Source organism: Triticum aestivum, chromosome 7A (genome assembly GCF_018294505.1).
Source record: "Triticum aestivum cultivar Chinese Spring chromosome 7A, IWGSC CS RefSeq v2.1, whole genome shotgun sequence".
In the NCBI taxonomy this organism is placed as follows: domain Eukaryota; kingdom Viridiplantae; phylum Streptophyta; class Magnoliopsida; order Poales; family Poaceae; genus Triticum; species Triticum aestivum.
Genome location: NC_057812.1, coordinates 95,385,918 through 95,402,135, shown reverse-complemented (window position 1 = coordinate 95,402,135; position 16,218 = coordinate 95,385,918). Strand labels below are relative to the sequence as shown.

The following is a 16,218-nucleotide window of genomic DNA, read 5'->3' as shown; positions in this document are numbered from 1 at the left end:
GAAAGATCTTTAGTATTTGTATTCTCATCTTCAGTATTTGTATTCTCATGTCAACAAAATTAATTTCCCTCAGTGAACTACTATTATCACCGCCATGCTGCCACTTTTTTGGTTCAATTTAGTAAAGTAATTTGTTTCTGTTGGCCACCTCTTGTTGTCTTCACAGGTTTTGTGTGACTCAATACGCCCTGCAGCTGCTCGATGAAATGGAGACACAGGCCAGCAAGAACAGAGGGAAAACCAGGGTAACAAGACTCAGTTGTGCTCCAGGCAACAAATGCCTTTCTTTTTTTCACTCAAGACTGAACCAGCAACACACGTCGGCTCCTCTCTTTTGATGTCCAGTACACCCACTGCGTAAACTGATGGCTCTAATGTGTCGATTTATTAGACATCCAGAGTCTGGCTCTTTTTGACTCTTGATTCTTCCATGGGAGCCGGCAGAGTGCAACAATGAATTAAATTTCCTAGGTAACTACTCTAATGCCATAAACTTAGCTTCTTATTATCACTTATTTTAGCAAAGAAAACTTATCAATTCTCTTGAATGGCAGCATATGAATGTTCATTCAATGGCACCTGCCACACATTTCTCAGCTGCAGGATTAAAGAATCAAGGTGTGAACCAGTTACTCTCTTCAAGATTGAGCTATCCTTTGTATACTAGTGTAGCATTCAAGAATAAAGGTGTGTGGTGTACCTTTAGTACTGAGTGTGTTCACTAAATTTTACCCGGTAATCTGAATCACAACATTACAAAACTGATATGCAGCATATACAAGCTTATCTGCAGGAGTGGTGCATATGTTCAGAAGAGAGAAAGTTGGGTTTGAAACCCTGCCGTGTAGCTTATTCATTAGACTGGGCAGTCTTTTTAATCTCAAACAAGTAGAAACTTGATCCACAAATGCTTACAAGATCTAAACTTTGCATAAAAAAGGATATCTATTAATTCAAGCTGAGAACTGAGAAGAAACAGAGGCCTGGTGCATCTAATTAGTGATACTGGATTTTTTTGTTCTTCCAAAATCCGGCCTCGAAAGTTGAAATACATACTGGCTACTAAATTTGTAGTCTTGTGGATCATCTTCCACTTGAAAGGCTGGAGGTCATTCCATTGCTGCTAACTGTAGCATTCAATGATGTGTACTAGCTGAAACCATCATTCTGCATTACTGCCATCATGCTATAGCTGACGTTTGTAGGCATCAGCTCTGGGAGCAGCATCTCACCGTCAAGGTATTGCATGACTTGCCGCATACTAGGCCTTACATTGCCAAATGGATGTGCACACAGCAATCCTAGCTTTAACGCTAGACATACCTCATCAAGATTACAGTTGCTGCTGTTAGATGTGTATAGCCTTTTTGGTTTATCCCCATTGTACACATGTATATGTACTGGCCTTTGGCCCTCCTGTGAATGCAGTTGCTCACTTATCTAACATGGTATCAGTTGCCAGGTTCCTCTTCCTCTCCCGCACACTGCAGCTCCGTGCCTAGCTTCCCCGTCGCCGGACATCTCCTTCCTCGTTGCCGGCCATCTTCTCCACGCCCGGCAACCCCTGCCCGCGCTCGCCGAGCTCACCCACGCCCAGGCCGTGACCTCCCCGCCCAGCTGCGCCCAGGCCGCGCCCAGGTCGCGCCCTGACCTCGCCCTTCACCCCTGCCGCGTCCTGGCCCCGCCCCAGCCGCGCCTAGGTCGCGCCCCGGTTGCGTCCAGGCCTCGCCTCGGCCGTGCCTTCCACGTCCGCCTGCGCCCAGGCTGCGCCCCGACCGCGCTGCTGCTCCTTCAGCGCGCCCCGGCCGCGTCTCTGGCCGCCCGCGCCCATGCCGCCCTCCTTTGCATCTACCTGCAGCTGCCGCAGGTGCGGCCCAGGGCCGGCGCCCCTCCAGACCTCCCGATTCCTCACTCGGGGCTAGCGTGAGTTTCTCCGCCCCGATCCAGATCGGGGAGCATTGACCAAAAAAACAGAGAGGAGAAAAACAGAGTTCCCTCATGTCTTCTTCGGGCTATGTTGCAGTTCCTAGGTGCTCCTTGGTCTTCGATGGCACCAACTATGCTGAGTTTGTGGGGTTCATGCGCATCCATATGTGTGGCCTTCTTCTGTGGGGTGTTCTTTCTGGCGACGTCCCCTGCCCGCCATGCCCCGTTACGCCCGTGGCCACAATCCCACTGGTGCCGTCGGTATTTGCTGCTGAGGCTTCTCAGGCTGATCGGGATGCCGCCAAGGCCCTTGATGATGCTGCAGTTGATGCTTATGATCAACAGGTATCTGTTTATTCCGATGCTCTTTCGGTGTACCGCGATGACCTCTCTGCTTACACTCAGTGGTGCAATGATGATGCTCGTGCTGCTGCTGTTCTCACTGCGAGTGTCCTCCCTCAGTTTGCTTCAGAGTTCATGGGACTTGGCACAGTTGCAGCGATGTGGGCTTATCTTTGTCACCGCTATCAGCCCTCTAGTGATGCTCTCTACCTATATGTGGTGCGTCAGGAGCACGCCCTTCAGCAAGGTGATTCCTCTGTTGATGAGTTCTATTCACAGTGCTCTGCCATCTGGCATCAGCTTGACTCTCTTCGGACAGTTGTTTGTGGCACCTGTCGTTGCTGTCAGACTACTCGATCTGATCTGGAGTTTTAGTGGGTCCATGAGTTCTTATCTCGTCTCCGCTCTGAGTTTGAGCCGCGACGTGCTCACTTGCTTGCTCGTGGCTGTGTTCCTATCTCGGAAGTGCTTGATGAGCTTCGTGCTGAAGAGACCCGCCTTTGCTCTGCTGGTTTGCTGGTGGTCCCGTCTGTGTTGGTTGCTCGGGCTCCTGTGTCATCAGCTCGGCTCACCGCTCCACCGCTCCTTCCCACACCTTCCGGGGGGTGGGTCGCCCTGCTCATACTGAGAGGGGCATGTCGCGCCGTGACACCGTCTGTGGTTACTGCTCCCGGCCAGGTCACCCAGAGTCTGATTGTCGCCAGAAGAAGCAAGATCAGAGACGCTCCTTCTCCAGCGGGACTCCTGTGTCTTCCTCGATTCCGTCACTCACTGACCAGGACATTGTTCGCCTCAAGCGTCTTCTTGCTTCCTCGGGCTCCTCGTCGACTGGCTCCGCTGCTGCTGTGACTGCATCCTCTTCCTCACCATCACCGGAATCTACACAGTCAGGTACATCCTCGTGGGTTCTAGATTCTGGAGCCTCCTTTCATATGTCTTCTGATTCTTCCGCATTGTCTTCTCTCTGACCTCTTGATTCGCCTGTTAATGTTCTTACTGCCGATGGCACATCTCTTCCTGTTGCTAGTCGTGGTATTCTTTCCACTCCCTCCTTTTATGTTCCGAGTGTTTCACATGTTCCTCGTCTTACCATGAATCTTTTTTCCGCTGCCCAACTTACTAATTTTGGTTTTCGTGTCATTCTTGACACCGACTCTTACTCCATTCAGGATCGTCGCACCAAGGCTTTGGTTGGTGCTGGCCCTCGGCGCCGTGAGTCAGAGGGCCTTTGGGAGGTTGACTGGCTTTGTGTTCCTTCCGCTGCCACCACTTCTGCCAGCTCTCATGCTCTTGCTGCCTCTTCATCTGCGTCCTTCCAGCAGTGGCATCATCGCCTTGGTCACATCTGTGGCTCTCGCTTGTCTTCTTTAGTTCATCAGGCCCTCTTAGGGTCTGTATCTGGAGATGTCTCCTTACATTGTAATGGTTGCAGACTTGGCAAACAGACTCAGTTACATTATCCTACCAGTGAGTCTATGTCAGGGGACTGATCCACGAACACCTATGGGACCGGCGGGCCGAGTCCCTTTCGATTCGGTGAGGGCGGAGGTCGTGCAAAGAGCGGATCGAGGCGAAGCACGCGGGCAGTTTACCCAGGTTCGGGCCGCACGGATGCGTAAAACCCTACTCCTGCCTTGTGATTTGTATTGATCTCTTGCTCGGGAGCGCGGAATGCTGCGGTACACACCAGCGGCTCGCCAGACCGAACGTGACTGTTCTCTGAGCCAGCTAACTAGCTAAAACCCCCCCTCTACGTTGCGCATGGGCCTCCTTTTATATGCTCAAGGGGTCACCGACAGGTGGCAACGTAGACAAGGGTAAAAATGGAAAGGTGCTGCGGCTGGCACAGCCACCTGCTACAGTGTATCATACCTAACCCTGACGGCAGGGGACAAGGGCATTAAATGCCCGTCTGTGTCGCCTAAACAGTGCAAAAGGGACCGTCAGGGACGCCACCGCTTGCCACGATGGCAATCTTGTCAGCGCCGCTTACCACCGCGCACCCCTGGCTGCACAGCCTCCCGCCACGTACGCCTGGAAGGGTCCCAGAGCGACACGTTGGTGGATGTGCTGGAGCGCAGGCGCGGAGTGGTGGCTTGCCGCGGCAAGAGCCTTGCCGCGGTCGTTGTCTTGTCGCGTCCGGGAGCTTGTCGCTCACCGGGCCTTGCCGGGACGCGAGGTGCGCCGCGGCAAGTTCCTTGAGATGCCTTGGGTGGCCTTCCCGGCAAGCTCCTCTTGCCGGGGTCTTGTCTCCTTGGCTTGAATACTTTGTTCTTGAATGGCTCCAAAGGAACCACGGAGGACCTTGGCGGTCACCCGGCAAGCCTTGCCGCGGGATGCTGCGACTGCCCGTGCACAAGTTCGGGATACTAGGGTACCCCTACTCTAGTACACCGACAGGAGCCCCCGGGCCTGGGCCATACACGGTGCAGAGCGCTGTTGGGCCAGGCCCAAACCAGGGCACGGGCACGCGCGGCCTAGGTTACGCCGTATCTCTCTCCGTATCCACCGCGCCCTCCCCGAACGGCACGCGTTGAATGCGGCGTCGAGGGAGAGATCGTGGGTGGTTTCTTTATTCGGAAATGCGGAACGTCCGCCCCCTCCCTCTTTATAAGCAGGGGAAACAGGGGAAGTTCGCCCATTCGCCCGTTGCTGCTTCCAATCTCAGAAATCTCCGCCGCTCCCTCGCCTTCCCAAAGCTGAGAGAGAGAGAGAGAGAGCAGCGCTCCGCCCCCCATCGCCACCAGTACCACCAACGCCGTCGACCTCCACCGCCACTTCCGCCATGGCTCCAAAAGCCGACAAGGGGAAGGTCGTGAAGTCGACTGAGGCGCAGCGGCTCACGGCGTTGCGGAAGGAGCGGGCCGTCTTCCCCCCCAAGCTTGCCGCGAAGGAGCTGAGGGAGAACTACTACCTCTTCTGGTCGACGGAGATGCGCGCGCATCCGCGCACGAAGGTACTCCCCGCCGCCGCTTGGAAGAAGGCCCCAAACGGATACCCCTTCTTCGCATTGTTCTTCTACTGCGGGCTCTGCCCGCCCTTCTCTGAGTTCTTCTGCGACATCATGAATACCTACGGATTCCACCTCCTTGACTTCACCCCCAATGCCGTTCTGACCATGGCAGTTTTCGCACATCTCTGCGAAAACTTTGTCGGAGTCCATCCCAACGTAGCCCTCTTTCGCCACTTCTTCATACCCCGAGTAGAGAGAGGAGAGCCCCTATCCGGCGGAATCGCCTGGATCTCAAGGGCCGGCAAGAAGGAAACGTATCTGGAGGGAGAATTCCGTGGCAAGTGGGAGGAGTGGAGAGCAGACTGCTGCTGGATTGACGAGGAGAACCCGCAGCCATTCACCACCCGGCGCAAAACCCCAGTAGCACGCGGCAGCGATTGGAGTGACGTGGCCCCGGAAGACGACAGGCTGAAGATTGCTGTCACCCGGATCCTACGCCTCAGGCTTACCGGGCTTACTGTAGGCGCTGTTGGCGCAGACTTTCTTCGCCGCCGCATCGCCCCCCTGCAGGAACGAGGGAGGCCCACTTGGGAGTTCAAGAATGCGGCAGATATCATGAGGCTGCGGCTGGGCCTCAACTACAACTTCACTGTCCTGGAGCTCCACGCGATGCTGCAGGAGCTGTTCAAGTATGACCCCCAACATCCCGAGGTCTTCAGGTTGCCGGGGGGTGTCGTTCCATTGTGCAACAATTCCTTGCTCGACCGCATCCGTGCAATGATGCCGGAGTGCGACTCGCACGGAATTGTGCCAACTTGGCAGGAGCCCGCAGACGACGTCGTGCAGCAGTTCTTCGATGACTTGGTGGAAGTACCGATCCGCTCCGACGAGAAGGATGGCCTCATCCGCGACACCACCGATGCGGAGTTTGCACTCATCGCCACTAGGCTGGAAGAGGCGGCGGCAGCCGCGGCCGCGGGCGAATTTGGATTCACCGTGGAGGAGGCAGATGCAGCAGAGGCAGCAAGCCGTGCCGAGCGAGGGGAGCCCGCCGGCAAGAAGGAGCTTGCCGGGCGTGACGCCGAGCCGAGCGAGCCCGCCAAGGATACGAGCGGCTCGCTGGAGATCAACTCATCTTCCACCTCATCTTCAAACAGCTCGCCGCAAGCAGGGCCTCCATCCCCACCAAGAAGGCGTCTCCGCAAAGCCGGTGATGTAGCGGAGCGGCAAGCGGGTCAACAGTCGCCGCACCGCATGACACGCTCCACCGCGGCAAACACCGTTGTCGCGGGAGCGCCTCATGCTGCGACGGCAACTGGAGCGGGATCTAACCGGACCACCGCTTCAGTTCCTGCCGCTACTCACGCCGCGCCGGCAGCCGGGGCGGGGTCGTCTCAGACCACCGCCACTGCTCCCGCCAAGCGGCCAAGGGAAGCTTCTCCTCCGCCTCCTTGCGTAGGGCACGCGCCGGACTTCGACTTCTCCATGTTTAGCTCCGACGAGGAAGAAGAAGAAGAGTAAGCTTCTCTTACTGTACTTGCGTTTCTTCAATCCTTGCTGTTTGTCTTGTTTCTCACTTGCTTTTCTCTGAACTTGTTCCTCTTTAGGACTCTGGCCCAGAGAGCAGCAAAGAGGGCCAAGGTCCCGATGATCGTCATCGAGGACGAACCCACCGCGACGGCGGGGGGCGCGCCTGAGACAACCTTGCCGGACCCGGCAACCCTTCTCTAGAGCAGCCCCCAACGTAAGTATATGGTTTACTTTCCGCTGCAAGGCGCGCATGGGTACTTGTCTTTGTTGATATCTGCTTGTTGATTTGTGTAGGAGCAGAGCAGCCTCAGCATGAGCCAAGGGAGGATCCCCCGACAAGGGAGAACTCTCCGGCAAGAGAGGGCTTTCCGGTAAGGGAGAAGTCTTCGGCAAGGGACAGCACCAGCGGCCCCCCGACGGCGGAGACCACGACTGCAGAACCTGGTGCAGGTACTCCTCTTGCTTCAAAACTTCCCATGGGTTCTTCTTCTCTTGATCTTCTTTTTATTGGATTTTTGCTTGACTCTTCTCCCCTTTCCGGCTGTCAGATCCATCTGCTACGGAGCCGATGGAGACCGAGGTTGCCGCCGAAGGAGCAGCCGGCGCTGGCGATCCCGCCGGCGCAGAGGCCGCCAAGGCTGCCGCCGCAGCAGCTGGCGAGGGGTCTGGCGATTGCACTGACGGCCCTGAGGCCGCAGGAGCGCCAGGCGCTACACCGACCGCCGACCCGTCCGCCGTTGCCGCAGCGCCCGGCTCCGAAGAGCCCCAGCCTGGCGTCTACTTGAAGGCCGGCGACGACGTCTTCATCAACCTCCCCTGGGCGTCAAGCTCCAGGGCGCCGGTCAAGGGAGAGATCTTCGACGGGGAAGTGCCTGCCTCCGCGGGACTGACGCTGGTCGACGCGCCGAGCAGCAGCAGCAACGAGCCTGAAGAGGAGCGGCTGCTGCGGAAGCTGGTGTCGCTCTACCGCGCGCGGCAAGCCAAGCTGGAGTCCCGCGAGGCGCTCGTCGCGAAGGCGGGAGCAGACATTGAGAAGCGCGCGGAGGAGCTCCGGGGCTTCCATCAGGAAGCTCGTCGGTCCTTGGCAGAGGAGCGGGAGCAACTCGACGAAGCGCAAAAGGCCTTCCTCCTCGAGAAGGCTGAAGTCGAAGAGCAACAGCGGCTTGCCGCTGTGAAGCTATCCGCGGAGGAGGGCGAGCTGGCGCAGCGGAAGGTCAATCTTGACGCCCACGAGGAGGAACTTGCCGCGCGCAAGGAAAGACTTGGCGAAGCCCTCAAGCAAGCGGAGGATGCTGCCGCCGCCGCCGAGGCTGCCAAGAAGGAGTTGGAGACGAAGGTGGCGCAGCTGGAGGCCGATCTTGCCGAGAAGGGCAGAGAGCTCAGCGCCGCCAAGGACTCCAACGCGAATCTTGAGTTGAAGATGACCGCTTTGACCAAGACGTTGGACAGCGCCAAGAAGCAGGAGGCGGCCTTGAGGGAGGAGATCAAGGCCGACAAGGCGCTGCTAGAGAGTGTTGCCGCCACCCAAAATGCCTTCAGGGAAACTGTGGAGCCCTGGACGGAGAGTCTTGTGAATGCTGCCGCGGATATTGACAGGGAGCTGGCGCAGCTGGGGATGGCGGATCTTGGGTATCCCTCCGACGAGAGCCTCCAGCCCAGCGCCAAGCTCACCCTGTTCTTCAAAGGCGTGGCGACGGCCCTCCAACGACTCCGGGAGAGGATCCTAAAGCAGCTGGCCGACGAGTCGCGCAAGATCCGCGCGGGAGCCCTTCAGAAGGTGTTGATGAAGGTGGCCTTCCGCAACCCGGGCCTCCGCCTCACCAATGTCCTCAGGACCTTGCCGCCAGATGCCGATCTGGAGGAGCTCAAGGCCCTTGTCGCACCCATTGTGGACAAGGTGAGCGGGATCAAGAGGATTGAGGGCGATCGCGCAGACTAGGCCGCCCGTTTCCTCCTTTTTCTTGTCGCTGTCGATCAAGTTATGAAAACGATCTGTTAGAGCTGCGACAAGCTATTTTGTAATATAATTTTATTTCGGGCAATGCTTGCAATGTTATTCCCTTTACTTGACTCCTTGCTTTGTATGCTTTTACCCTATGCTTTTAGGGAACTTGCCGGCGCAGGCACCTTAGCCGCGAGCGCTGAGTGCGGGACGTCAGCAGCCTGCTGGCGGTGCCGCTGCCGACAAGAAACCTTGTCGCAACTAGTCGCAGCTCACTTAAGTTGTTGAGCGGACTCGAAACAAAGTAAGGGCGCGACAACTAGTCGCAGCTCACTTAAGTTGTTGAGCAGACTCGAAACAAAGTAAGGGCGCCACTAGCTACGAGCTGGTTCCTTCGCGCACAGGTTTTCCATACAAAGCACGGTCGTTCAAGGAAGATAACTTAAAATTTTAAAAAATCTGACTGCTCAAACTTTGGCAACTTATCTTTTCTGTTGTTTGCTTCCCGGCAAGGCGAAATTCTTGAACGACGCCTGGTCCATACCCCTTTCTTCTCCTTTCCCCCCGGCAAACTTGTGCGCGAGGGAACCTTCCTTTTGTTGTGAAAAAGAAAGAAGAGAAAATACAGATATGGAGCCTTATGGCTTGTTATTGCTTACCGGGGAGTAGATTCTGCACAAAGTGTCAGATCACACATGCAAAATATAGAAAACATGAAACTGACAAGATGCGCGCCAAAGATGTCGGGGGACTGATCCACGAACACCTATGGGACCGGCGGGCCGAGTCCCTTTCGATTCGGTGAGGGCGGAGGTCGTGCAAAGAGCGGATCGAGGCGAAGCACGCGGGCAGTTTACCCAGGTTCGAGCCGCACGGATGCGTAAAACCCTACTCCTGCCTTGTGATTTGTATTGATCTCTTGCTCGGGAGCGCGGAATGCTGCGGTACACACCAGCGGCTCGCCAGACCGAACGTGAGTGTTCTCTGAGCCAGCTAACTAGCTAAAACCCCCCCTCTACGTTGCGCATGGGCCTCCTTTTATATGCTCAAGGGGTCACCGACAGGTGGCAACGTAGACAAGGGTAAAAATGGAAAGGTGTTGCGGCTGGTACAGCCACCTGCTACAGTGTATCATACCTAACCCTGACGGCAGGGGACAAGGGCATTAAATGCCCGTCTGTGTCGCCTAAACAGTGCAAAATGGACCGTCAGGGACGCCACCGCTTGCCACGATGGCAATCTTGTCAGCGCCGCTTGCCACCGTGCACCCCTGGCTGCACAGCCTCCTGCCACGTACGCTTGGAAGGGTCCCAGAGCGACACGTTGGTGGATGTGCTGGAGCGCAGGCGCGGAGTGGTGGCTTGCCGCGGCAAGCGCCTTGCCGTGGTCGTTGTCTTGTCGCGTCCAGGAGCTTGTCGCTCACTGGGCCTTGCCGGGACGCGAGGTGCGCCGCGGCAAGTTCCTTGAGATGCCTTAGGTGGCCTTCCCGGCAAGCTCCTCTTGCCGGGGTCTTGTCTCCTTGGCTTGGATACTTTGTTCTTGAATGGCTCCAAAGGAACCACGGAGGACCTTGGCGGTCACCCGGCAAGCCTTGCCGCGGGATGCTGCGACTTCCCGTGCACAAGTTCGGGATACTAGGGTACCCCTACTCTAGTACACCGACAGTCTGTATCTCAGCGTCCTTTTGACTTAGTTCATTCTGATGTCTGGGGTCCTGCTCCCTTTGATTCGAAAGGTGGTCATCGCTATTACGTTTTGTTTATTGATGATTTCTCTCGCCACACTTGGCTCTACTTCATGAAACCTCGTAGCGAGGTTCTCCCTATATACAAACGTTTTGCTGCCATGGTTCACACCCAGTTTGCCACGCCCATTCACACTTTTCGTGCTGACTCCGCTGGAGAGTATATCTCTCAGCTGTTGCGTGGTTTTCTCGCGGAACAGGGTACTCTTGCCCAGTTCTCGTGTCCTGGTGCTCATGCTGAGAATGGCGTTGTCGAACGAAAGCATCGTCATTTGCTTGAGACGGCTCGTGCGCTGATGATTGCTGCTTCCCTTCCACCCCATTTTTGGGCTGAGGTTGTTTCCGCATCCACCTATCTCATCAACATTCAGCCCTCGTCTGCTCTGCAGGGTGGTATTCCTATGGAGTGTCTCACTGGTCGCTCTCCTGACTACTCTACTCTTCGTATGTTTGGATGTGTGTGCTATGTTCTTCTTGCCCCCCGAGAACGCACCAAACTGACTGCTTAGTCGGTTGAGTGTGTTTTCCTTGGCTACAGTGATGAGCACAAGGGATATCGATGTTGGGATCCTGTGGGTCGTCGCTTGCACATCTCGCGTGATGTGACTTTTGACGAGTCTCATTCTCACTATCCACGTTCTTCTTCCTCGAGTTTCTCGGTGGCCGGCCTTTCTTTCCTTCTCCTTCCCGATACACCCTGCTATGTGCCTCATGTGTCACCTCTTTCTTTGGCACCTCTCATTTCTTCTCATTCACCACCGACCCCGTCTTCTCCATCCTCCTCCTCCACCTCTCCTCCATCATCTCCAGTCCGTCACCCTCTCTCCATGTTTCCTCTCCACTATACTCGTCGATCTCGTCCTGAGGATGTCTCCTCTGACGAGCCTTCCACCTCTAGTGCGCCTCCTCTCACACCTCCCCCGGTTCACAACCTGCGTGCTCGGCCTCGCCCCCCGCCTGATCGCTACTCCCCTGATCGGTACAGTCTCTCTGTTATTGCTGAGCCCACTTCCTACCGAACTGCCATGACTTAGCCTGAATGGCAGCTTGCGATGGCCGAAGAGCTTGCTGCTCTTGAGCGCTCTGGCACATGGGATCTGGTTCCCCTTCCTTCCGGTGTTCGTCCCATCACTTGCAAGTGGGTCTACAAGATTAAGACTCGCTCCGATGGTTCTCTTGAGCGCTACAAAGCTCGTCTTGTGGCCCGTGGTTTCCAGCAGGAGCAGGGGCGCGATTATGATGAGACATTCGCTCCTGTGGCCCACATGACCACGGTCCGCACTCTTCTTGCTGTGGCCTATGTTCGTCAGTGGTCTATCTCTCAACTTGATGTTCAGAACGCTTTTCTCAATGGTGAGTTGCGTGAGGAGGTTTATATGCAGCCACCACCGGGGTACTATGCTCCTGATAATATGGTCTGTAGGCTTCGCCGCTCCCTCTATGGTCTCAAATAGGCCCCTCATGCCTGGTTTGAGCGCTTCGCCTCTGTGGTGACTGCCGCTGGTTTCTTTCCCAGTGATCATGATCCCGCGTTGTTTGTTCACACGTCTCCTCGTGGTCGGACTCTTCTCCTTCTCTATGTTGATGACATGATCATCACTGGTGACGACTCTGATTACATTGCCTTTGTTAAGGCTCGCCTTCGCGACCAGTTTCTCATGACTGATCTTGGTCCACTTCGCTATTTTCTTGGGATTGAGATCTCCTCCACCTCTGATGGCTTCTACATCTCCCAATAAAAATATATTCAGGATCTTCTTGCTCACGCTGCTCTCGGTGATGAGCGCATTGTTGTGACTCCCATGGAGCTCAACGTTCAGCTTCGTGCATCTGATGGTGACCCTCTTCCTAATCCCACTCGCTATCGTCACCTTGTCAGCAGTCTTGTCTACCTTGCTGTTACGCGTCCTGACATCTCCTATGCTGTCCACATTCCGAGTCAGTTCGTTTCAGCCCCCACCTCTGTTCACTATAGTTATCTCCTCTGTGTCCTATGATATCTTCGTGGCACGATCTCTCAACGCCTTTTCTTTCCCCGCTCCAGCTCTCTTGAGCTCCAGGCCTACTCTAATGCTACGTGGGCTAGCGATTCCTCTGATCGACGCTCGCTGTCTGCTTACTGTGTCTTTTTTGGTGGCTCTCTTATTGCCTGGAAGACAAAGAAGCAGACTGCAGTTTCTCGCTCGAGTACAGAGGCTGAGTTGCGAGTCATGGCTATGCTGACGGCTGAGGTGATCTGGTTATGGTGGTTACTTGAGGACTTTGGTGTGTCTGCTACCACCTCGACTCCCTTATTGTCAGACAGTACTGGTGCTATCAGTATTGCGCGTGACCCGGTGAAGCATGAGCTCACCAAGCACATAGGTGTGGATGCCCACTTCGTGCGTGCTGCTGTGTAGGATCAGACTCTCGCTCTTCACTATGTGCCCTCTGAGTTACAGTTGGCGGACTTCTTCACGAAGGCACAGACTCGAGCGCAGCATAGTTTTCTTCTCTCCAAACTCAGTGTTGTTGATCCACCATGAGTTTGAGGGGGGTGTTAGATGTGTATAGCCTTTTTGGTTTATCCCCATTGTACACATGTATATATACTGGCCTTTGGCCCTCCTGTGAATGCAGTTGCTCGCTTATCCAACAGCTGCCTTGTAGTCTTCTGTCCAGTGTGTCTGTAAGTGACCCTTTGCGCCAATGCTCAACAACCCAATCAATTAATATCTCTGAATCAACATCCTCTGCCTGATTGTTGTCAATAATAGGCCTTCGTCCGCAAGTTACCTCGAGGATGAAAATGCCAAATGCATACACATCTGTTAGAGGTGTTGCCTTACCGGTGCGTGCTAGCTCTGGAGCAAAATATCCCATGGTGCCGACAACACGTGTTGTTTGTGGATCAGCGCCATGGTCATACAACCTTTAGAGGCCAAAATCACCTAGGCGTCCGTTCATTTCACTATCAAGAAGCACATTGCTTGCTTTGATATCTCGGTGGATGACAACTTTCTCCCACCTCTCGTGAAGGTAAAATAAGTCAGATGCAACACCTTTGATGATTTCAAATCTCCGAGCCCAATCTAGAACTGGTTTATGTTCCTCCTCTTCCTGGAGATACAAGTACTTGTCAAGACTGCCATTTGACATATAGTCATAGGTTCACCCTTTCTCCTACAATAACCGAGTAACTGGACGATGTTGCGGTGGCGGATACGGCTGATACTAACAATCTCGGCGATGAACTCCTTAATTCCTTGCTTTGACTCGTGGGACACCCTCTTCACCGCAACCTCCAGTTTAGAGACCGGAAGAACACCTTTATACACCTTCCAAAATCCTCCATGGCCAAGTAGGTTCTGATCATGAAATCCTTGAGTAGCATGGAATAAATCCTTGTAGGAGAAACGGTGTGGCCCATACTCATCCTCCCAGTCTTCGTGTAGCTCGGCATACCTCATTCGCCTCCGCACGAATAGAATTATAGTTGTTCCTACAAGAAAGGTGAAAGTGGTAGTGGCTATTGGTAGGACGATCTTCAGAACTTTGGACTGAGGTTTTGGGCCAATTCGAGGTAGCTTTGGCAGTTTGGTGATGTCAATGTCCGGGGCAGGACGGTTTATGCCCATGCTCCAGCCAAGCACACAATACAGTGAGTTGATTGGACCGGTTGAAGCCGAGAATCCGACATAGGACTGATCTTGTAGCACTGTTGAGAGGTTGTAGGTAGTTGAGACTAGTGGCCTCAATGGTTTGGCTACCTTGAGGGGAGCCAAGGTCACATTGATCCGTGTGGTATCTCCATCATAATCCACCCACACTTGCATTTCCTTGTGGCTAACGAGAGACAAGTTGTTGAACATACCGTTGTTCTTGTCATCGTAGAAGCCAGCTGGTCGGGCTTCGGTGGAGGTGAGACTATTGATGTTGATGCCGACATGGTTGTCATCGATGTCGTTGAACTCTGTATTTTGGCTACTATCAAGCTCGACTGCAAATATGTGGTTGCTTGGTTTGCCATCATTTGTTTTCTTGAGGAGGCCCAAGTATTGAGAGGTTTGTGCACCTGAGAAATCCTTGGTGGGAGATATGAGGAAAGTCATGCCATCAGTACATTGATCGGAGTAGACGGGGACCATGCCGAACACGAAGATTATTGAGAAGGACTGTACCGCCCCATTGGGCGACTTGTGGAATTGCCATGGAGTTGGGTAGAACGCATGGCCCTTGAGGTGAACAGTGCCGTTGGTCAGCTTGAGAACCCCATCTGGTGTAACCGTGGCTGTGCCATCAAGGGTGAGGTCAGTACTGCCGGAGAAGCCAGAGCAGACAAATTGGCCCTCCTCACTGGTGGCAGTGGCTGTGGTGAAGGATGCAAGGTTTAGGGCAAGGGAGAGGATATGTAGCTGTAAAGAGAAACCAAGGGTGGATCGACGCTCCATGTTAGCTGGCACATGTGCAACTGTAAAAGCTCTACAAGATGCATAAATGGTGTGTTCTTCCTAGACAATGAGGGGTGGCTTGTGGTGGTGGCTCTCTACTCTGCAGTCTAGCTACTCTGGAACTTATTTGCAGCCAGATAGAGATGGCCACCTTAGTCATAGCAGCCCAGGACTTCAGTGCATCATTTGCTTACTTTTCCATACTAGTAGTCATTGTCTGGAACTGTTAGCATATACTACTTATATAGCAGCCCATGACTTTCAGTGCAGAAGTTCTCGCATCATTTGCTTAATGTTCCATACTAGTCACTGTCTGAAACTGTTGGTATATAATACTCCCTCCGTTCTAAAATTATTGTTCCAGATGAAATTAACTTAGGGAACACCTTTACAATGCTCTTTACTCTCTAGCTAGGACGACACAAATTTGTGAATTCCTGGATATAGACCTTTTTTTTATTACATTAGTACGATGCTACTGTGTCTAGTGAGCTAATTTTGTATCTGCGATCTCATTTCTGTTGAAATGAGCTATTCCGCATTTTTCAGGAGACACATTGTGTGGCACGCACCTCTTTCCTAAAGCTGATACCGACATAAGGTAATCTAAACAGTTATATGCGCAGGCATAGGTGGATTGTTCAAAATGCTTTGCTCATCTTTGAAAAACTGGGCAGTATTGTGTAGTTTAGTACTCCCTTCGTCCAAAAATACTTGTCATGAAAATGGATAAAAGGAGATGTATCTAGAACGAAGGGAGTATAAAGGTAGGTTCATTTAGGAGGTCTAACTATCATTGTCATTGTCTGCCATTCTTGAATTCTTCTATGATATACTTCACTAAAACTGTCATTTTTTTTTCTTCTTCCATGGTGTGGTCAAAAGAGTAGATTCAGATTGTAGCGGCGGGCTCCTAGTCAGGGTATCTTTTGATTGTTAATGGTGTTGTACTCCCTCCGTTTCTAAATATAAGTCTTTTTAGAGATTCCAATATGAACTACATACGGAGCAAAATGAGTGAATCTACACTCTAAAATATATCTATGCATCCATATGTAGTCCTTATTAAAATCTCTAAAAAGACTTATATTTAGAAACGGAGGGAGTAGAATTCTACCGGCCCTGTCAAAATCAGTTTTATTATTTACATGTGGATTACAGCATCAACAGAAGTATTAACAAAACATTGACAAGTCAAGTGTCGAGCACACTCCACTTACAAAGTTACAATTCAAGGTTCTAGCTAGCTAGTTGTCTGGCTGATGTGATTTTGTTGTCCTTTTCTCTCCATATCTTTTTTTGATGTTTTCTTTCCAAATCTTGGTGGAAAGTGAAAAATCAATTTGTCTCA

At 53.3% G+C, this 16,218-nt stretch overlaps 1 pseudogene; it reads right to left on the bottom strand.

The window, feature by feature from the left end:
• Window positions 1–1,083: 1,083 nt before the first annotated feature.
• On the bottom strand, window positions 1,084–14,867 carry LOC123153381 (L-type lectin-domain containing receptor kinase SIT2-like; annotated as a pseudogene).
• Between the last annotated feature and the right edge of the window lie 1,351 nt (window positions 14,868–16,218).